Here is a 23970-nt window from a genome sequence, read left to right as displayed (position 1 = left end):
CAAGCAGACACTGAGGGGATTACGTTCTGATTACATTATGCTGATGATGTGCTTGTTCGGGAACCGGTCCTCTGTGAACCTAACCCACCATTCATTTCTCCACCGACTACCGCCGTCACCACGCTGCCCCCTAGACGTCTCCGGCCGGGCAGTTAGCACAGGGATTCGGTCTGATTATGTTGTGTGCTTCTCAGAAAGAGTTAGGATGCTTGAGCTGAATACGTCACATTTCTTTTTCGCTTTGTATGTGTGTGTGTGTGTGCTTCGTTATTTCCATCCCCGGTTCGCTGCACATCAGCCTAGCGTATCGGTGCAGTACCGATTCTTGCCGTTCTCAGGGCCATGTGCTACACCAAATGCATTTCGTTTCGATGCGATGGTGCAAAAGGGATTCCAAGTGGGAAGAGGGGAAGCCGGTGCGGCACGAAGAGGAGATTTGTTTTTCTTCGCAAGGCCGAGGGAGAAATTTCCAGCAGCCGGCCCACTTTTCTCATCCATTCTCTGAGATGTATTTGAGGCTATGTGTGCGAGTGGTGCCCCGGTGCCTGGTGCAATGTATTTGCGAAGATTACAGGCAGGCAAAAGTATGGCCGTGTGCCCCTTGATGGGCAGGCTAATTTGTAACGAAATTATGGCCCATTTCTGTTTGGATTCGGCCAACCGTGAACCAAAAAAAAAGTTCCTTAAAATACAGCGCATAAAGTGAGCGTTGCATACTTTTAAGCGTTCCGCAGCCATGAAAAATTCTAACATCCGTCGATGAGAAACCGTCAGGTAACGGTCGCGTTGCCACAGGAAAATCGGTGCCGAATGTTCAAAATGAGAATTCCTTCCCTGTACGCGACTAGTAATATTTCCACCAGTAACGGCAGGCCGAAGCAGGAGGAGAATCACACAAGGATCCCGGTTTTTGGTTCCGGAGGTATCTGTAGGTTTCGGGAGTTCCGATGTCAATTCCAATAATGTCCATTCTGTAGTCGTGGCAACAAACGGCGGGAAAATAAAGGGAGCTACAAAGGCTAAAATAGGTTACACTAAGGGTCGATTGTCCGGTTGCTCCTTCAGATAACCACACTTCGATTGGCTCCAACTTCAACCCCTCGGCACGAAATATGCCCGGACTCAGGCTCACCAAGAAATTAACGACCAACCTATGGCGAGCGGCGCTTCGATGTTGTATTTTTTATTCCTCTTCGGCTTCTTCTGCTTGGTCGGGCGGGTTTTCTGTTACAACCTTTGGTCCGATTGTCACCCGCATGGATGGTGCGCACTCGCTTTTGATTATTAAACTTTGTCCGCGATAAAACCGACATCGGGATCGGAAGATTAAAAGGGCTGGAGAGGGCAGATGGGAGGGAATGGGGTTGGAGAGGGTGGTGAGGAGGTATGCTGGTTCGTGGGTGAGTTTATGCTAGAACTTTTGCTCCCATCTCCATGCAGCTCTCGTGTCAACCCCTGTTTACCCTTTTCCGGTGCCTCATTTGGACCTTTGGTCCTTTGGTCTCACAGATCCAATAGTCTGCAACCTCACCTTTCATCCCCATTGCCAAGGATTGAGCGGGAGGAGATGGTTACATGGAAGTGAAATGAGCGATTCGGCATTTCTTTTGCCCGTGCCCATGGCCAACAATCGAAGTTCTCCGAACGGAAATCCCGGAGATCTGGCCTGTACAGTAGGAAAACTCGTTTCGGGATGCCTTATCATAGTGAATTCTATCCCTTGATGTTGTTGATGCTGTGGGACGGGTCCGTAACGCACATTGACGTCGCGTCTCAGCTCTCTGCGGCTGGCCTAGTTCTGGGACCACGTTAATCTTCAGTGTCTATGTCCTCTATGTGCGTGTGTGTGTCTTGTTCTTTATCTCCATTAGCAGTGGTAACATTTTCCCGGCCTTTTTCTGTCCACAATGCAGAAAACTATAACAGCGCATAAGGCTGATCAAAGGCCGACAGCACGCCGACGAAAACTGGCCTGACTTTACTATGGCTGTGTCGTGTTGGGGAGACAACAAAAAATCGAAATGAGTAAAAAAATAACGACGCTCTGTACGCTTCGATATGGCTGTTATTCTTTTCTTTCCTCCTGTTTCTTTTTCCTTCTTGTGTTCCAGTGTAAGGAACGATTCCCGTTTTTCGCATAGCGGAAGCAGCTGCCGGATGGAAAAGTCCGCATTGTTAGGAAGCGTAATATTCCATACGACTTCGTGTGTACGTTGTCCCCTTCTGTTCTCCATCTAAGCCTTTCTCACAGGACCCCGAAACCCTTATCCATCACGATGGGTTCTGATTAATATTGTGAATCATTCCAATAGTTTCCCGATTTTCCATCGCTATAACATCTCATTACCGGAGCAGCATCACCTTGCGCCGCTGACACTGACGGCTTCGCTATGTGTAACGGTGTGTAACGGGCACGGAGCGTGTGAAGCACAGGACCAATCCCAAAGACGACGTGAACCGAATGTGCCTTGTTATGGGAGAAATGCTCCGGAAGTTCACAATGCAGCTGGCACCACCATTGTTTGAAATTAAATAGAGGATTCTGTGGAGATCGTGCAAAGTTGGAACATTCGTACCTATTTGCACACTGACACACACACACATAGCCATGTATACACAGTTCCAGAACCTGGAGTTTTGTGAGAGTTGGAAACGATAACAGGCAGTTCGGTTGCGTCTCATTTCCAATTATGAACGGAACATGCTTGAATATTTCAAGCTCAGTGTGAAATGTTACTGAAACGATGGCTAAATGGTGGTCCCCTTTGCCAAAGTGATTGCATTATGAATGTGTTGCAAATATGAGCAGTTCGTGTGTAAACGTTTGTCACAAAAAAGGTACGTGTTATGATAAAATGCTGCTAAAAGGGAACTGCGGACTTCACGTTTGCATACTTTCAGACGCTGTTATATTTAATGGCACAGCACTAACAAGCGTACCTGTCAAAAGGGCTACTTAAGAGACTCGTGGAAACGAACAGTAACGTACAGTATGCAATGCGAACGATAGTTTGCTCGAAATGCCATACTATGTTCCTAAGGAACGAGATAAACTCTTAAGTAGTACGGTGTATCGACTATTTGCAAGTTGTATTTAAAAAATAGACCAACTATGGGGGATGATAAAGATATATCTACAACATCTACCTACATGGATACTACGTTCAAGAAAAATCCAGCAAATGTGTTGACTTTCTCTTGTTATTGAATTTATGACAGATCTTTCTTAGTCTAAGCTGATAGTTCTGACTCCTTCTTGGCTGCGGAAAGCTTTGATAAGGCAATTCAATAGAAGGTTGCCTAAAACGTCTGTTGGTACAAGCTGACCGTAGCTGGTGCTAGGTCAGTTAAGAGGCTTTTCTGCCGAAAACGAGCTCAATATCTTCTTTTTTGGTTCTTTAGCCATAAGAGTTCTAGGCTTACTATTTATGGCTTCCTTGACTAAGTTCAGTCGTAGGACTCTGGACTGACAGTATGTTCGAAACGAGGACTTCCTTAGAACAACAGTTCAGGCAGCCAGGATGCAAGAAAGCTCATTCTTTTAAGAGATGTTGAAGACCTTGAGGCTTCACCTTAGGAAGCAGGACTCGCAGGGCTAATCGTTGGATTGGGCCAGCAAGTCAACTTTGGATATTTGGCAGTACTCTGGCCTTTTACCAAAAAAATATTCCTCTTCATCTTGAGCAAGGTCCTCAAAAGGCTCGTACTTTGCTAGTTCATCTCAGAAATCTCGTATCATGCACACTAACACTATAAACAAATCGCACGCTCGTAAACATTTCACCCCAAACGTCTGACAGACTCAAGTGCACATGCAAATTCGTGCCCCAAACAATTCCCGGTTTTACTGCTCAGCTTAACCGCATTTATGACAAAAACGGTTCCCGTGTGCCACCGAAACGAAAAGCGTTGAAGGTCCGTCGTGATTTCGACGTGATTTCGTCTTTATTAATCACCACGGACTAGTCGGCTCGCAGTATCGCTCATATCTCGCGCTGGTCCTGGTTTATAGTTTTGCGGTGACGCTCTGCAGTTTGCAGGTCCGAAACGGCGCACCGAATGTGCATGATGTAGCCGGCGCCTGTGTGCCCCTTATAGCCCTGATATATTTTGGTCTTCCCGGTCCGATGCCGCCAGCGAAGAAGATGCGGAAAACACAGCTGTAAAATGTGCGCTAGGTCCCGAATGGCTAGCCTAGCAGTGCTGGCTGGCCTGGTCTGGCTGGCACAAACGAGCAAGGAAGCACTGGAGCCACCAATCTTCTTGGCAAGAGTTTTTGAGGCTTCTACGGCGTAGAATAGTAGAATAAAAAAGGCAAAACACACAAAATAGAGTGATTTAGGCTGTTAGGGTTTTGTGTCGTTACGGGGAAGAATTGGAAGCATTTTTTCTTGCCCCTTTTCGTAACGTCTTCCTGTATTTGGATGTGAGTGTGTCTCCGCTTTTGTGTGCGACGAGATGTTCCCACGTTGATTATCAGGCTTTTTTTTTTTGTGTACTGTGTCCCAGGTCAGTGGCAGGTGCCGGATTGCGGATCAATGATTGCCTCGAAGAACTCCGTTTCTCCGCAAGAAAAAATGGACTGCAGAAGGGGTGAGGACGGGTTTGGGAAAGGTAAGAGAAGGGTAAGAGCTGCACAAAGCTGAGTCGCCCAAGGGCCAAAAGCCTGAGAAGGAAATGAGAAGTAAAATAGTGATCCGGGCCCCTTGACAGGCTGCCAAAAGCAGGACACACCGAGGGAAGACTCGACACGGACTTACACCGTCAGCGTGTGTATATGTGTAGTGCCTCCCAACGGACTCAATCGCATGTGATGTGGCTGCGCACAAATCCGATGCGGTTAAATAATTTAAGCCAGCGAGGCTGTTAAAAAAGCAACAACAGCCAAACAACAACACCAAAGGCAAGCAAAAAAATCCGAATGCTGGGAATATTACTCGGTCGATCGTTATTTTACAATTCCCCAGCCCAGATTGCACCCAACAACACGAGGGATCAATATTCAGGTCAAAACGTTTACCGCCTGAATGTAGGCAAAGCCGGGGTTTTGGGTTACGGTTCCGAGAGGGAATCCCCATGCCGGGGATGATGGTGCAGGTGGGACTCGATCGCATTTTGCATCGAATATGCTCACCATCTCTTCCACCTCCCCCAGCAATTTGTAGGTTAAGGGGGGAGTTGAAGGGGGGGGAGGGGGGGTGAGATGGGTCGGTAGATGGAATTGTTTTCCCGGAGCATTTTAATAATGTAATAAGCGCTTTATACCAGGGTGTGAGGTTGCGAACTTTATGTGTGAGGGCTTTTTTCCCGAACTCCATCTGTGCTTTTTTGTTCGTCGGTCGTTTCTCACCTCATACCAGAGCGCTAGGGCTTTATTATGGAGAACTGATTTCTCCATGCTCTTCAAAACCAATAACATTCTGATAGCATCATCGAAACGGTCGACCGATAGCTCCCTCCAATATCCGATTTAGTCAAAGAAGCGTTCCCGAACCGTTTTCCTCAAACTGTGAAATCCTACCAAGTGCGGTCGGGACCCTTAAAAGGTTGTGGAGAAGATAAGTTACTCTATCCGCTTAATGACTCCCAGGGGGCGAATGCCAAATTTCGCCAACAATTCTACCATTACCACTAATTACTAGCACAATCCTAAACACATACGGGAAGATTTGTGTGTGTTGCCGCGCAGACACGGCTAAGATACTCTTTCTAAGAACACGAGTCCTCACCGTCCCGAGCGGGTTTTGTGTGGAATCGCTCCGCAATAAAGCTAGCTACTCGATGGAAAGAAAAGTAGGGTCCTCAGTCGAACGATCTCCTCCTGCTTTTCCTAGCAGGCGGACCCTTTACATTCTACGCCCAACCCTTAACAAAATTTGCTCGCCGACCGACCCCGTGTACCAATAGGACACCCGCAGCGCTCTTCTATGCTAGAAAACGTCGATAATGTGATGTAATTTATGAAAATTCAATTGCATTTCATTTGCAAGCGAATTATTCTGCCTGCCGGCTTCCGACGGGCCAATGGACCCGACTCCGACAATAGAGCGTGGGGAATGATTCGATGAGCTGAGTGAATTATATGGATCTATAGGGTAATCTGAAATGAGGATCAATTTCAGCAAGGAAAATAGATCGCTTTTAAGAAGCTTTTAAGATGCAACCACCAATTTGAAGGGTCTGGGGATATACATTTGAGCGATATTTTGGTGCGATTGATTTTGCTTTTTTCGCTTGGTCTAAAGTTTGGTGAAATGAATTCCTAGACTTTTGAACAAGATAATAAGTCTTCTTATGTCTACATAGATTCCTTGTAGGCGACCAGGCGACCGGCTCAAAAAGGGCTTTGCATACTAACAGGCGTCTCACCTCACTGATTCGTTCTCAATGATAATTAGAGTCGAGCGAGATTCTTGATTGTTTTGTACAAAGTTTGACATCTGTCACTTTTTTCTGTCAGTTTTGACAGTTGTTACAACATCTTCCAAATTCTAAAGCATCACGTCACTTCCAGAAAATTTAATTACGCCACAAAACTGTCCAACGTTTTGCTCATTCCCATTCGATTCGAGCTTCAATTTCTTGTGCTCAATTCAATTTACTAAAACTGTTGGGACCATTTCAATAATTGAACAAAAAAAAAAACGAAAACGAATATCAGCTTTACTGGTGGTCCGGTGTACCGTGGTACTCCGGGGCTAATGTCATCTTTCTACACCATTAGCCGAATGAATGGTTTGAAAGTAATAGTCAGCCGACGGTCTATTGAGCATCTAACAAATATTCGCCATGTTTCGGTAATCAGATTTACCCTACATCACCGTGCTGACACGGTGGGCGGTTTGCTACCAGGGTTTCCGGATTCAATTGCCGATGGCCAGAAGTTTGCGTTGAGAATGGGTCCGGTGGAGGTGGTACACTTGAAGTGCCTAGCCCTACCCCGGCGGGCGTTTATTATTCAAAGCGAAATTATGTCCTCAGATAGTCGTCCCACCGGTGAAGGTGACAAACAGTGGTCCAAATTGAGACACATACACACAGGCGATTCGTTTTCAGATATAAATGAATTCAAAATTCATACTCTGCCCCGGTTTGTGGTTGATTAATTCGCTCGGGCCAAGAAACAAATAAACGCTCGCAGTCGGGAAGGTTCCTCGGGAGGTTCCCAAATAATTGAGAGTAGGCCACGTGCGCTTTTCGGCCAGCATTCGTTTGCTACCGTTCTCGATCGATTCGATGGAATGAGTCTCCGGGATATTCGGTGGCACACTCCGTGTCGCACGTGCCACCAACCGCTGGTACGAAATGCTCCTTCCGGGATTAAATAATCATAAATTTTTAATCGACTCCCGGAACCCCGAACCTCAAAAGCACCGTACTGCTGCGCGTGAAGTTTTGTCGCATCCCCGCCGCGAACTATGGTGAAACAATTTTAATTCGGTTTGAAGCGAGATGACCCAACCGGCCAGGCTTTAAACCACCCGCTTTAGCCCAGCTGCGAGGAATCTAATTTATCTCGACACTCTAATTATCAGTGCGCTGTGTGAGCGAACGATGCTAATCGGATGTCACGTCGATTTCTCGAGTACGCTTTTCACGATAACGCGCGCAGCGAGACATCGGAAGCTTCCGTTCTCTGGGGGCGATAAGACAAACAAAAAAGGACTCAGCCTCCACCCAAAAAAAAAAAATCACCAAAAGCTTAGACAGAAGGACTTAAAAATCGATGTTTGGCCACGTCCGGTGAATCATGGCGCTGGGTGAGAGTCCTGGTAGTAAAACAAAAAGTGGGAGAATGGTGCCAAAAAAACCGAATCTCGGCTCGAGTCGAGCGAGTGCAGAGAAATTCAAATAAATACAGAAATACGGTTGTTCCTTCGGCACGACAAACGGGACAGCTAGTTAGACGGGTGAAGGATGTTTTTTGTGCGCATTTTGGGCAAGGAAATAAAATATATAATCTTTTACCAGGACCAAAAATTAATCTCTCCGCCCTTTACCGGGCATAAGGTTAACAGAGAGAATGCACTAAGGCAACAGAGAGAGAAGGAAATGGGGAACGAAAAAAGCAAGTATATCCGTTGGTTTTAATTAGATTTCGTCCTTCTCGTTGTCGTTTCACCATCACACACACACATACTCACAACAACAAACACACACACACACCTACAGGAGAACAGAAAATTGAGAGCGATGAAGACGACGTTGTGGCAATGGCATTTTCGTTGTTAAACGAAGTTAAACATTATGCTCGGACGCAGAACATGACGACCGGCTGGACTTTTTATTTCCCTCACTGCAAAGTATCGCCTTTTTTACCGGCAGCTGGAAATAAACACACAAGCAAAGGAACAAAAAAAATTGCTACCACTTTCTCCACTACTCCCGTGGGAAGCGCCTTTCCCGTAAGGCGGTAATAGCGACGGTAATAGAAAAAAACCGATAAGCAGTAAAAACATAAGATGCTCTCAGGATACGCTGTATATGAGCAGTGTCCAGCATTTTTTTGTCTCTTTGTCTTGTCTACAAAACTATTATAGAGTTTGTCAGGTCGAAATAACCATGTTTGGGCCTTGCAGTCCTGGTTAGAGCGCTCATGGTTTAGCGCCATCGTCTGCCAATCCGATACCTAGGCTATTCTTGTGGACGCATCTACGCCTTCACTCTATCTCAAATTTGAGCCTCTTCTGTCTTTGTTGACGTCTAAAGTCTTAAGCGGGCATTGGGTCGCCCGGTATCATTCTCATAACATGATTTGCCTACTAAAGCCATATACGCCAATATTGAGATCTTTGTACACCTCGTAGAGCTCATCATAGTTGCGCTACTCCTCTAATATCTTTTCCCACACATGATGCCAAAAATTCCCACTGAGAATCTTCCCCTCGAAGGTGACTGATAGGATCTCAAGATCGAGGTTTTGAGAGAGTCCAAATCTTTTATATGTATGAGTGGAGAAAAATGGATGACTGAAAGTATTGGATGACCTGAAAACATCTCTACTACACCTGCGTAAATCAGTTATTGTAAGCTAGTCCTCAAGTAGTATCTTTTTCCCGGACTTTCGTAGTCCCTTAGTTCTTGAGGTAGGTTGACTGGCCTTACGTTCAAGCCTCCAACTATCTCAAACGAGCCTCCTCTCAGTTAAACTAGTTTGATTATCATCTTGCTTCCTGACATTCGTTGAAGTATTAGCCCGACATGCTCATCTCTATGTCCCAGTCTCAAACTCGTGCTTAAGCATGGATATCTCTCCTATCTTCAAAGATAGTCTTAAGTATCCTCCTCCCGAAAATGGCCGCAAGTCTTACAATGTAGACATGCGAACGTCTGCTTTAAGCTGGACTTAAACTGCAACCTGCCTAATCTACGGTGTTGAAAAACAGACCCAATCGTTTATGTAAACTCGATCGCAATTCCCAAACTGCCTGAGTGAGCACACAGGCAAGTGTGCAGAGCTGGATAAAATTGTTGTTTGCGTTATTTAGCCGTTTAAAATACGCCGTGTTGTGTTTTACTTTTCCCATTCTCGTTACTTTTTCCTCGCCCCGTTGCGGGAATCGCACACCGAACGCGAAACCTGTTCGGCCTGCACTTGATTGCTACATCATTTGGAGAAAGAATCCATTAAGGAGGATGGTGAAGTGGTTTGCGAGTCGCATGGTGTGGGTAGCGGGCAGCCAGCTTTCCGTCGGAAGCGCAACACAAGCACACATTTTACAGGAAATTTAATTAAACATAGTTGTAAGCAACTGGAACGAACGTTGCTGCTTCTTCCACTTCTTCGTAGGACGACCGAGTGTAGGAAACCCGTCGAAAAAAAATCCCCAACAACGGCAGTTAACTGTTGAAGAACCACTTACGGCAGCAAACCAGGGAACCTGCTTGGGCAGGTTCTGATAATCTGTAAAGACACAGTGCAGAAACCGACGCTTTGCTGTCCACACTCTCTCGCACACGCACATAGTCGCGTCACCGACAACTGAGACCATGTGACCGGTGTGTGGAAACACGGAACGGAACACTACCGAAGCGAATATCCATCCTGTGGAGAATGTGTGTTAAGGTTTTATGACGTTTTCTGCTATCTGTGCAATGGGGCTGCAACACACAGAACATAATCCTCCCGACCAGAGCAGCAAGTTCGAGTGGTTGGTTGTGTTGTGTTGTGTTGAAGAAAAGGGGTTTCGGGGCGAACGGTTCTCCTCGCAAAACACGCACACTATTTCCGATGCTGCAGATGACAGCTAGTGAGTTTGTTTTGTTGGAAGCAGGAGCGGGATCGCTCCAATCTGAGCCTAGCAGTAGACGGAAACAATGATAATGAGAGGGAACGGTACCACGGTTGGCTTTACTCAGGAATACACGACACGCAGTACAACAACACCGCAGCAGCATGGGCGACTTGTGTTGGTGGTGGTCGTTGGTGTTGCGTTTTTTTCTTTCTCTCTAACTCCCTTACGAAAACCCATCTCACCAAGTCATGTGATCAGCAACAATTAGTTACCATTTCGCTGTAGCGAACGGTTAGCTCGGTACGGGCGAATGGTTATGTGCAAGCATTTGACAGCTACTGCAACTAGAAGAGGGCGATGATGGTTATGCTATGGTAGAATAGTGTGTGTGTATGTATGTGTATGTGTGTGAGGTAACGAAGAAACAGATCACAGATTGCTGTCGGAAATAGGAATGCTGGCAGAATCTTCAGAAACCCGTAAATCTTTGCACCACAAGCAATGAAGGTGTGTGAGACGACGAAAAAGCGGAAAGACAACACAGCGGGAAGCCAATTGGAGCGAGTTGAAGCAACGCTCGATTGGTGATGCAATCGGTGACATTGTCCAGCACATTAGCACAAATGCGAGGGTCTTTATCCCGTGAGGAGATAGGAAGACATGCGGAAGACACACACACAGACACACTTTCATTTGCCTAAACAACAGCGTGCAATGACAGCAGGATGCTTGTCATCGTCAGGATTATGTCGTTCGCAGCTCTTAAGCTACCTTTTCTCCGGAGTTGTACAGTGGAGGACTTTTGAGACATTTTTTTTGCTTTTCTCCAGTTTTAATACCATAACCAAAGTTCCTAACGCTTTACAGTTAGAGATCATCCATAAGAGAGCAAACTTGAAACAAAACAACAACAAACAACAAACTACACCTTACATGCACACTAACCATTGTTTGTCCAAACACCAGTGTTCCAAACACAAGCTGTGTGTGTGTTAACCTTCCGAAACATTCCTTGCAATATATAAGCCAAAAGTGACAGTGCATTTTCGGGCTGTCATTCTGAATGGTAAACGGCATTCGTTACGCTCTGGCCAATGCAGTGCGAACACGAAAAACTCTGTCTCCTGAGCTCACCCAAAAACAAAAACAAAAAACTCAGATCCCCTTCGAATGCTCGTGGTGGAGTTGAGTGAACAGCAGACCAACTCAAGCAAAAAATGACACACAAACACACACGCCAAAAAAAAAAGTGTTTTAAAAGCGTTTTAGCATCTTCAAACTCTTTACCAAAAAAAAACCCAGGGACCAGGAATGCATTTCACTTTTAACGCTGGAGAGCATGAAGTATGTGAAGGTATATACACTGAGGTGGTATACAACTCTCGACTCTGCCACCATTAACCGATATCTAGAGCACAAAAATCGCACACAGTCCGTTACTTTACAGAATATCTCTCAAAACCCCTTCCCAGGATTCTGCTCCGTCTCAGGTCTCCTCCGTCCTCGTCCAATGGTTTTTCTGTGCGAAAAAGGGGTTGGTGCGTTTCAAGAATGTTTCCTTTCGTGGTGCGGGTGCTTGTGTTTGGATGGTTTCAGTTTTTGAATGGAGAGCACACCCGGTCGATATTTCTTCACCGCAAGTGCAAGTCACACAGGCACACACCAGACACACATACACACACACACACACACACACTCACATCGATTACTGTATGCGCTGCTGAATGCACCATGAGCACAAGAGTTCATTCATCTTCACCAGCTAACGAGGGAGAAGGGAGTCCACCCCGGCGAACTCCTGGCAGCTGGGTTGTCGACTTACCGACGCTTTGCGGTTGCAACTTTTAAGGTGTTCCGTTCGGGGTTAGGCGGAGCGGGCGTTGTGCGATTAAAGTACTCGACAGCAAGATGGGAAAATGGGGCTGGGCAGATAGCAAAGGCTGTTTATTTGGAAGGATTTAAACAGGTAGTATATAGCGGAGGGACGGTCGAGGTGATGCTGCAACGAAAAAAAAAGAAAAGTAATACCTATCATCTCCCGGTATGGTGTGGACCGGCACAGAATTTATGGCGTAATGGTTTTGGGATGCATCTAACACGTACAACACCAGAATGGAGAGGAAGATGCAGATAATCGTTCGGCAAGGACCGGTGCTTTGATTCCGATTCCTGCACGTTGGACACTTTTGGAGTATGCTCTCTTTACGATTGGCCACAGGATATCTTCTGCCCCACAAAGTCTGGACTGGTGGAGACCGGCACCGGTAGGAGAGCATTGAAATCTTCAGTGTCCACTTTAGTGTGGCAGCACTTGGGCAGCAGGAAAGTTTTCAGTGTGCACAAACTCCAAGCTACCGAAATGAATCAAGAGAGCGTTGTGCGAGTTTTGTTTCGAAGTAATATTTGCCCACTTGTTTCGCCTGCCACAATGCCATTCAGAAATTAAACAAGCAACCACTACCGCTCTTGCACGCACCATCCATCACACCGTAGTTGGTTTTGCCATTCTGTCTTGACATTTTATTTAGACAACACAGCAAACGGCAACAACAAAAACTGGAGAGAGAGAAAAAAGGCAAACAATACCTTCATTGTGGCGCGTCGGCAAGTAAGAATGACAACACTCCTCTGCCATGTGCCATGTCATAACCGCTCCATTGTGTTCATGCGGCTGCAGACAACGGAAGGGGCAACGTGTCTTCGACACCGCGAGATTGTGGGCAACGGAACACTGGGGATGTTCCTTTTTTTTTTGTTTTTGTTTTGGATTTTGTTTGTTTGCGGGCTGGATGATGCACACAACAAACCAAGACCGAGAAGCAAGGGAGTTCTTTATATAATATGCATTATTTCACCCAGCTCCTTCACGTACAAAAAGCTGGAGCATACTCCGGATCTGCAAATCTCTTTGCAAATGGAAATAGATACAGACACAACAACACCAACTACAAAAAAAAACCAACAAAACAAAAGTGGAAAAGTCGTCCTGGTGATATTTGGCGTGGTGTTGTTGTTGTCCCAGAGCCCCTCCAGGCTACCGTAACCTTACACAACCCGAGACCGACAGGAGTACGTCGTCTCGGGTACGTGTAAGGCGAATCGTTTCAAACATTTTTGGGAATGGGAACATTGCGCTGATACTGTGGCGGTACCCACCAACAGTATCGCTTTCATCCCATCGGGAATCATCTCGGCAAACGCTCCGATTACGGGCTGGCTCTCTTTTCCAACAGTAGGGGGATGCGTCCTCCATCTTCAGATGGGGTTTTATATTCCGCGAGAACTAAACCATACCCAAAAATGTCTGGTATAGTGCTCCAGTTTCAGGGTTTCGCCTTTTTTCGTTACTCTTCCATTGAGACTTTGAAGCTAGAAGGCAGAATTTAGGATTCAAAATGCCCGAAATGGAGAAGTCTTGCTTGCTGCATGGGATTAAGTATCAGCTTCGACACCTCTTTATCGTGTGCCGACGCTGAGTGAGTGAATTGATGGGGCGAAGGAATACGATAGCTATCGTCCGCTATCTCGCCTTGCCGCGCTCTAGTTGGATCGCTTTGGGTTTCTACGTGACATCTTTCGACGTTCGATACTTGTCGTGAAAGACGTCAGTTGTCGTGTATGTCATTGACTTCCATTCGACCAGCACGAAAAAAAAACAACACCAACAAATAGTGTCTGCTTGATGGACTACCCTTCGGAGAGATTAGTGCGAACATGATGAGTATAGCGTGTCCTCAGTGTTAGTGACTACGCGGCTCGTGTAATCAGCATTTTACATACATACGCGTACTCCCTTCATCTCACCAGTGCTCGGAGCTCCTTTGCGGTGTGTATGTGACGGTATCTAGCGACACCGACTTCTAGCCTTCCTACCTGTCCTACCGACTTCCTACCTGTTTTCGTCGGTAGGTTCGGTGCGCCCATTGACATCGCATCTTCTTGGTGGTTGTTTGGCAAACATTTTATTTCTTTCGTGGCGGCGCTTAACAGATGTAAGGTGATGAGGAAAGGGAAAAGGGAAGGAAACACGGTAGGGATTAGCCGGATACGATGTGTTGCAAAAGGTAGTACGGGTTCTGCGCTTCCCCAAAACTGCACACTACTTACTGCTGCCCCAGTAAGCCAAACATAACCTCAAAACGGCTTTCAGCGGCCAAACAGCCACCAAACACGGCCAAGTCTGAATGTGGAGGTTTCTCCAACCATGACTAGATAGACCACCTCCGTGGCAACAACTAGCAACAACTCAAACAAAAAAAAACGAAGCAAAAATAAAGATGGCTGCCAACATGATGTGCCGCTGAGCCGATACACACTGACGGCTTTTGGGAAGTTGTTGGCAGGGGGAGCAAAATCCACCTGACTGTAATCTCATCTGAACCATCCCTCACATTACCGTCAGATAGATAGAATTGGTGGATGAGGGAGTAGATGGAGCAGAAGTTTGGTTTAGGAAGCGTTCTCAATTTCCTCACATTCAATAGACGTTGGCAGGTTCTGCGACAGCTTAAAGATACACGCTCCGGAAAGCAAGATCAGAGATCGGTGCAGACATCGGAACACCAGGTCAAACACACATACACACACCCACTATATATCCCGAACAGCGTCCGGATTAACGCTATAAAGGGCCCATCAAAGTTGTTCCTGGCAGCAAAAAGGAAAGCAGGCACGAACGCCACAGCAAACGGCAAACCGTCCAAATAGAGCGTTTTAGTTTTTTGTTCGCTTTTCCCCTCCCCAACTCCCCACCCACCTTCTTCCAACTCCTCACGGTCGTAGTTCTACATCTCTCGCATTCACGGTCGCTTTATTGCTTTTAATGGCAGTTCAGTTTAATCGGGGACAAACGATTAGATTAAATCGAATCCCTTTCCGCTTTGTACCAGTACTGCTGCGAAGTGTGTGTGCCTGAGAGAGAGAGAGAGAGAGAGAGAGAGAGAGAGAGGGAATATTAGAAAAATGTTCTGTTCCGAGAACACTTCTTTAACGTCCAAATCTTTCTTCTTATACTCGGCTCGGACATTCTTTGAAACGCATGAGGCGCCACATGAAAGTTTCTGTGTGTGTGTGTGTGTGTTTTTTTTTCTCATCATAGCATCAAAAATCTTCTCGGTAACTGCTCCGAATCTAATGTCAGCTCCTGGCTGTAGAGCACTTTATTTGTCGGCATCCTATTGGATGGTTCAGAATCGCCGCTAGAGAATCGTCGCGGTCTGCACTAATGGTCGTTCCAGGGCACGCGTGTGTTCTAAACCAGCGTTCGGAACAACGGCTCAAACTTCCGACACGGGACAGTCTTGCTGGTGGAAGCTTTTAAAATGTTCTCCAAAATTAATATCCACACGCCACGCTTCGTGCGAAGGCATCCGAAGGCTTTCACAAGCTCCTCTGCATATCAGCGCCCCCTGGTGGAGAAGTGTTACCGATTCTATAAAAAATACAAAAATTGGGGATAAAAAAAGGAAAGATTAAGCAAATTTGTGCTTGTGATCTGAGGCACTAGTCTCGAATTCTGGCTGGAGCAACAGAAGAAGCAAAAAAAAACACACTAACACTAACAACAACAACAGCATTCCATGTGTTTGCTGATTATGGATTTGGGGTAAAGAGCGCGTTCACTCGGTTGAAGCTAATCCACAAAGGGTTTCGTGTCGCTCTCATTCACCATGAGCATCACCACCTCCTCCAGCAGGAGTCGTGGTTCGTATCAGCACATCCGGTTTTGAGGTGCGTCAAAGCGATAAAGCGAACAGACAACAAACACATCCCCGCTGCTGCTGCTGCTGCTGCTGTTGCTGCTACTACTACACTCCGGTGTAGGATGCTATTGTTGTGCGGAGGACTCCGGGTCCTGGGGCATGCAAGGACAGCGTTTTTCCTATCCCTTCGTTGTGCTCGCAAAAGCGTGCGCTCTAAACTGCTAAACCTTGTGGTTAACAAAAACGTATGGCGATGAGAGATGTGTGGCGTGGCCACCCCTCCAAGATGAGTGTTTATTAAAGGCCCCCGAACCTTGAGATTTTTTGGATAGGGGTATGCAAGGGACAGGGATGAAAAGGGGAGTGAGCGTAAATTTGTTTATTCCGTCTTTTATGCTGGATCCTGCAGCCTCCACGCCGTCTGAAGGTACCTGAAGGTAGGGAAAGGACTCTGGTCTGATTTTCAAGAAACCGGCGAGTAGGATGTTCCGGCAGTCAAGGGATCCTTGAGCAGTGTCGGAACCCCGGTATCAGCACTTCCCGGTTAGATTGTTTGCTTTGGCATGAGAGTGTAGATTTTCCGAATCATAGCCATACTAGCGCGTCTCTTTCTTTCTCGCTCTCACACACCCATACACACACACATATATACTCTTTGTGTAGTTGTGGGTGATGCTTACCGAACGACCTAATGTGTGCCGGGGAGCAAGTGTTGTTTGATTTTCCTTTCTTCTACTCCCTTTCTCTTCCTCTCTCTTTCTCTCTCTCTCTCTCTCTTTTCTCACCACTCCTTTACCTTCAACCCCCCAACCCTCGAGAGGCGTTATCGTGCGGAAGTGTTGCCTACCGTCTGTTTGACTTGGGTGTGTGTGTGTGTGTGTATGTGTGCGGAAGCCGCTGAATAAAAATGTTTTTATTACAAACGAGGCGGATAATAGCGCAACAAGCTACCAAAAACCAACACACACACGGGGTGCCCAAAAACCAACTTCGCCTCACCCATCACCCCAGGGGAAGATGTCCGAAAAACGGTTACCGCTAGGAATGGGCGACGGTAAACTTCACCTCCCACACACACACACACCCTGTCTACCCTTTTTTTTTTTTTTTTTTTGCTGGAGAACGAAACCAGTGCGATGGGAACGTTTAGACATATATTTGAGACTCAGCACAGATTGCTGGAACAGGAGTGCGAAGGGTTTTTTCGGATGGGGGAGTTGGCGTGAAGGGCGGATATTTTCGCGAGCTCGGTCAACACGCGGACCCGTAGTACACGTAAACGCCGGGAGCGCGTCTCATGACAAGGTAGACCACGATACACGATTAATTCAATTATCAACTCAGGCACGTAGGGTAGAAGCGTAATCGCTTCACGGATAATTAAACATTTATCGAATCAAGGCCTTCATCAACCAATGGGCCCAGCCAAGCCGAATTGCCGCTGGTCCTTGTCTTTGGAGTGGAGTCTCGCCCTACAATTCCGCGGAACGTCATGTCAGGTACATGCGCGCCTAAGAGTTTACGTTGCCCGGACGAGAACCAAACAAGTGTCAAACACAGTGTTGGTAAAACTTCACAAAACTGCCCGAAGGAATGTCATTTTTAACACTTTTAGATTTACAGATGTTTATTGAAAACATCTCTAACAATGCACAGTAATAACAGTATCGATTCATCCTGCAAAAATCCGAGTAACATGATATGGTTTTTTGAAATTAATAGTTAGATTGTTTGGCTTATGCATAAATTGCATAACTTTAGGCGCTTCACTTTTTTTAATAGAAGAGGCCGTATTACTCGACAATTCGAATATCATACAAAAATATTTTACTTGAACAATTTTAAATACCTTCATCGTTGTGTAAAGTAAACACAAACGATGCGTTTTGCATACCTTCAGGCGTGTGGGGTTATTACGGTTATGCAACTTACACAATATCGGTACAAACCTCAAAAATATCTAACGCCATTTCTTTTTTATTCTTTTTAAAACCCTTACCCGTAAAATCAAAGCCCACCTTAGCCATGATGATTGGTGGAGCAAATCAGAGTTTTATTCGACAGCATCCTACCGGACACTACAGCACAGACACTAACTCAGCTAACCAGGTGGCATACTTCCCATACCAACGCCAATACCTGCCCCTTGATGGCTAATTTAGCTGACTCACCTATGCAAGAAGCAAAAAACAGCCTTTTGTTAAACCGAACCGGACGAGATCGACGGAATCCTGCCTATGTACAGTGTGCCAAGTGGTTTTGCACCGAGTCATTCGTTAGAAAAGTTGGAAAATCGATTGGGTTTTTAGTAGCGAAGCACAGAACGGCAGAAGGATGCAGGGGGGAGGAAGTTAGAGGTCGAAACGCAAGAACTTTAGAATTGCAGTGTCATTTCGCCTCTGACCCGACCCGATTTAGCTAAAAACCGAACGAGAGTGAACGATTTTTTTGCTGTTGTCGTTGCCTAAATGCAGGCGCAAAGCAGACCCGCCAACCGACCTGTCACCTTCACTTAGTGTAGTTGCGGACAGCTTCGGTTTTGCCGTTCGGTTCGGTTAATTATTGTCAGCGATGGCGAACAGCGCCTGTTGGAGAATGATTGACGACTACAGGACCGTGCTGAGAGGTTTTGCAAATAATTACATAATGGTTGTGTTGGCTGTTTTGTTTCTAGCGCACGCATACAAATACACTAAGCGAAGATTAGAAACACAGAGCACGCAGATTACGAATTTAGGAAAAGCACAGGTTTCTTGGATGGGGAAGGAAACTTGGCTGGCTGCTTCTTGTCAGCTTGGTCCGCCATTTTTCGCCGCTATGACGTAGGTCCTGCTGTTAAAATGTCTACACAGGCCTTCTGGCTGGAGCAACGGGTCTTAGACTTTGGATGGCCTTTTTGCAAAACCCAGCAATACATCAAACACCACATCGCTTTCCCTAACACCCATAAACTTGGGCTGCATTTGGGTCGTCCGTGTACAGTCCAAAGTACAGACACCGGACGACGAGGACGCCGGAACCTGGCTGGAGATGGAAAATTTAAGGGAAAGCACCCATTCTGCAACCGGAAGCAGAAGAGCCAGCGGAGCAGGGTTGTTGTTAAAATATGGAACTCCTTCCAGCCCTCCCAATCGCTTGACTCGGCTGAAGACTCTGCGCTGCTTTCCTCGAGCGTCGATCAGATCATCAACATCCGACACACGGAAAGGTTGTTTTTGCGAGCGATTGTGCACGGCGCAATAATCCTCAACCGTTTTGTGCATTTCGCAAAGTGACTGCGTGGCAGCGAGGCACGAGGCACCACAGGGCGGGAGTCTTGGTGAACGGCAAAGCAATAGGAGAAAAAAACTCGTAACAAACTCGAAGCGAGATGGTACGGAAACACACCGGTACGCGCTCGAATTTCATTTCAAATTTTCCCTTCAAAACAGCCGAACTATTTAGCTGCTGAACGGAATGAGGTTAAACAGATGTTGCATCTGTGCCTCCTGTTCCACAGCTCATTCCGTCGCCTTTTGCTGCTTGTTCTTCTTTCTTGCTTCGTTGGAGTAGGCATTCGGATTTGGCAAATCGGAAAAAGCTGGCCCGATAGCGCCCGTGCGCTTGTGTCCCTGTGGGCAGGATGTGGCTTGTTTCATAATTTGCTTCCCGCGTGCGCACCAATCCTTTCTTTCCCGTTCCGGACTAATGTAGCCCGGAACCGGGAAAATCATGGCGCGGACGAACGGACACCACAACGCCTGGACGTACACACACACAGCGAGCAAATTGAAAACACGCATTCACAGAACGGAAACGCCAATGCTTTTCCGCGTTGGTGGTATGAATTTCGGAGTCCACTCTGCCTTTGGAGGCTCCACTAGAAAGCGCGAGAACTGTGAAGACTTCCCTTCGGATCTATTCGCGCGAGGCAGAGAGATCGAGAAAGCTTTAAGCGCGCATAGAATATTTAACTTGCTGCTTGTTGTTTTTACTTTTGTCTCATGTCCTCCATTTTTTTTCTTCATCGGATATGAGGAAACTTTCTGCGTTTTTTGGTACATGTGTTGTTGTTGTTGTTTGTTGGTCAAATCATAAACGTCTTGCACACACATACATGGACACACGATAAAGATATGCCGCCGTTGAAGCGCTCAATTCCACTGATTGAGCTTGGCGAATCGGCAATTTCGTTATGCTATTTTGGCGTCACGCAGTGTTCTGTTCGATGTACGCTGTCTTCGTCAGCTTTTCCAAGAATTCTTCGATACTCCTGGACCCCTGAACACACTGGGTTGGGCAGCCGCTCGCTTCCGTTCAACGAGCTCGAACGTCGAATCGAGCCTAATTGATTTTACGACCTCTTGGCCTGGAGGTCCCACAACTAGCGAACCCATTGTGCGTCAAGAACTTCGTTGTGGCGTCCACTTTACGGCAACAAAAAGGAGTTCCTTAAGGGAGCAAAGCCTAGATCCCGTTATACACACACAGATACACATACTTATAAGCTATATCCCAAAGCCTGCTCACGCGCGCTCACCGAAAGTGGTTTGATGTTGCAATATCACCCAACTCGCTCAGATAAAAACCAAATGGGCAAGGTGGATGGTGGAGTAATAAATAAAATTGACGACGTCTAAAGAAAATTGATGGGATAATTTTTTACGGGAGGAACGGCGACGAGAGTTTCGGAGGTGGATGAGGTGGATAAGGTTAAAAGGAAGGGAATTGGACATTTATTAATTTTTGGTTGTGTCCCTCTTGTGCCCCTCTTTTTTTGGTTGGTTGGTGAGAATCGTACTAATACGATGAAATATTAGCTCTCCCACATTCGTTCCACATCGCTAGGCGTGTGTGCGTATATGTTAGCCATACATCAATGCTGTAGAGACGAGAGAGCCACCTTTTTATCTGGCGCGCTGGAGTGTTGTTGATACCATAAGATTCCTAAATTAAACGTTGACAGATTTAAGCCCTGAAGAGTGTACACGTGTCCGGAGCGCACAAATATGTGCGCTTCGGAAGCATGAAGCATTTCTTGGAATAGCTTTTCTCGTTAAAGTGGAGAGTGTGTTTTACAATGATTTTTGTAGGGCCACAAAGATGCCGCTGGAGATAGGAATTATATTGGCGATTGTGGAGCATGCGACCTATGCTCAAATATAGGATGATTCAAATACTTTGCAGACCTCATGTATGAAAAGACTAGGGAAATCAAGCCAACTTTATTTGGGATTTCCAATATCTACAAGAGCTGTTATCCTTCCCGTTTGAATTTTTAAAGTTACTCTTAAGAATTGTTTTCAATTATCAATGTAAGCCTCTTAAATTCTAAAAAACTTCTCTTCTAGAAGTGAGTACCTTTTACACACACACACACACCTAGTCAAGCTATCAACTTGCCCTGTGAACAGCAGCTTCAAAGTTGTTGGTGTTAATTAAAAATGTCGTGAAAGACTTCAAATGTTCAGGCAAATTCCTGGAGCTTCAGCGTCGTCCAGGTAAAAGAGTTGTAAACCATAGATTAACCATAGCAGTTGACCTCTGATCCCAGCATTCACCCAGTTGATTCTAAAATGTCCAGCAAGTAGACGTACTTCGTGAACCCGTTTGGGATTTCTGCTAGGAAGCAGATCCTACAGAATAGAGCTTACATTGCACTGCAAGAAACAGCCAACTTTGAGATATCGGTGTTTATATTGCATCCGGATCAGCAAATTGTGGAACAAAAGAGCTGTTTGCCTTGTCAAGCATTCAAATTACGTCAAATCTCCATTAAGGATATAGGACTTGCTGGAACTGTTAAGTTCTATTTACTACCTTTTTGCTACAAGTGTACCATGAAACGAGTTTTCTTCTGTGTCCTCAATGGTCACCTCTGGTCTAAAATCTTCTTATCACCCAATTTCTGTGAACGAATGCTGTCTAGAAGCAGTTCAATAATAAAACCCTAGCGTAAGAGGACATCCCACTCCCAACAGAGGGACATAAAAGGCATCAAATTGAGGTTTTCTGGCCTGTACACTTCAACCACTATCCATCTCCATCTTTTGATCCGGACCACCGGTGGCAAATCAAACAAAAACCAAATGCCAATAATGCTAAACCTAGCAGTATGCAAACAGTATCGCCAACAGAAGGTTGGTTGGACGAAGCAGAAGGAATTGACGAACTTGGACGGATTTTTGATCTGGATTGATGACCTACTAATGGATTCCGGATTTTAGCCGGTTGCTTGCCCCATTCCTTGTCCCCACAAACCTTGGTGCAACTTTTGCAGCTACAATACTCCCACCAAGGATCCGTCTTTAGCCAAGTGTAAGCTATTTTTATGTTAATTCCTCAGACAGCAGACAGACTGCAGTACATTGACTGGGGATGAGGATGGGGAAGATTATGCAAACACTCACACACACACACAAACACATAGTAGGCAAACGAAGAAGGAAACGGATCCATTGTAACGCTTTCTTCCAACCTAAGCGCCATTCTGTTTGACTTTCTAATCCACGCGCGGCAGGGCACTATAGGCAGAGTGTAGAAGTAAAAAAAGTCCTCGACGAGAATAAAACAGCTGAAATGGTTGCCCACTGACCAAATATTTGCATTCTCTCATGCAGCTATCATGGAACCCGTGATAGGACGCAGGAGTGCGGGAGAGGGGTTCCGTAGGGTTGAAATTGAATTTCAAATCAAACACCACCATCGCCACACACCAAAAAAAGCATGCCCCGGTGGCGGGCTGATGTCTCCATGCTTGATGCTGAATCATTATTTCGCAATCTGCAGGCATCTTTCCGGCTTCCGGGTGTAATACAGCGAACGTGAAGTACACATCAAGAAGCGCTGGACGAATAAAACTGTTGGTCAAAATTTGTTTTGCTCGGTGAGCACAACTCTCCGACAAAATCTAAAGAAATCCTGAAGACTTTCTAAAGTGAGCTGTATTAAAATTTGGGAAGTTCTCCTGAAAGTTTGAAAGATCCCGCAAATCCTTCAAAAATTGGGGTAGTCAGAACATAAAAAAACTGACAAACAATATCACTCTGGAAAGTGAAGTACACGCTTCACAAAAAAAAACTCCAAATCCTCATCGCATTTTGTTAGGAACTCGTGCAAAAACACCATATCCGATTGGGTAAATCTGGTCGCTTCGCCCAAAATCTCGGCGCAATGAAAGGGCGCGAGGACGACGCACTCGTAGTGCACACTTCAAATCTATGTCTGTTTCTCCGCTCTCAACGCTACACGACCGAAAAAAAAAATGCTAACACAAAACCGCCACCCACACACACACACACACACTCGCCAAAACCGGCGAAAAGGAAATGAAGACCGGAAACCGACAAACCCCGAAAGCGCCAAGTCTCGCTTCCCATGCAGAACATCGAGGATGTCACTGGCAGATGTTATTATCATAAAACACACTCTTCCCTAGAACTAGATTATGTCGAAGCATCTGTGTATGGGGCGGGCCGAACCTCTCGAATCCGGCAAGTGTAGGGTAGTCTGCCGGTTGTCTCCTGGCGTGCAGCGAAAATATATGTTCTAGTCACCCTAAACCGAACAGCATCAGCAGCAGTCGGGTTCTGTAACCTGCCTACCATAACTACCTACCTCCTGAGGTCGTCTCATTTCCGTTGCATAATTCTCTTCCAGCGTCCCCATTCTCCCCAACTCTTCTGACATACGTCTTCGATCCGCAGTTATCGATGTCGGTGCACTCGGCCGTTTTCTCTCTCTCTCTCTCTCTCTCTCTCTCTCTCTCTCTCTCTCTCTGTCCGTCTCTCTTCTACCTCTACTCTCCATTCCAACATTGAAGCACGTTTTTCCAATCAAACCGTTTGCGTTGAATTTTGCATTGAACGTGACAAATGAATGAGCGAACCACCACCACAGAAACGAGTCAGCTAACGCGCACCATCGAGGGATGCAAATTAATTGGCAAACCTCAGCGCAAGGCCAATCTCTCACCCTCATCCTGGCCACCCTGACTAGGGCGGGCAGGCAGACTTCAAAAACTTTGGCAGCGCTAAATGTGGCATTTTATGGAG

General features: G+C 46.1%; 3 protein-coding genes across 5 annotated transcripts in view; 1 reads left to right on the top strand and 2 right to left on the bottom strand.

The window, feature by feature from the left end:
• LOC118517651 (neuronal acetylcholine receptor subunit alpha-7-like) overlaps positions 1 to 23970 on the top strand; it is an 80235-nt gene that overhangs the window by 8931 nt on the left and 47334 nt on the right. The window lies entirely within an intron of this gene.
• The window catches only part of LOC118517738, a 90940-nt gene that overhangs the window by 24513 nt on the left and 42457 nt on the right, over positions 1 to 23970 (bottom strand). The gene's annotated exons all lie outside the window — the stretch shown is intronic.
• The window catches only part of LOC118517673 (ELAV-like protein 2), a 111912-nt gene that overhangs the window by 45506 nt on the left and 42436 nt on the right, over positions 1 to 23970 (bottom strand). The window contains exon 2 of one of the 2 annotated variants that reach the window (XM_036064064.1): positions 14992 to 15146. The exons of the other annotated variant lie outside the window; for it this stretch is intronic. The gene's annotated coding sequence lies outside the window, so the exon portion shown is untranslated. The remainder of the gene's footprint in view (positions 1 to 14991; positions 15147 to 23970) is intronic. 2 annotated transcript variants of the gene reach the window in all.

Source organism: Anopheles stephensi, chromosome X (assembly GCF_013141755.1).
Source record: "Anopheles stephensi strain Indian chromosome X, UCI_ANSTEP_V1.0, whole genome shotgun sequence".
Taxonomy (NCBI): Eukaryota; Metazoa; Arthropoda; class Insecta; order Diptera; family Culicidae; genus Anopheles; species Anopheles stephensi.
Note: the sequence above shows the minus strand (reverse complement) of the source record. Positions and strands in the feature narration are given on the sequence as shown.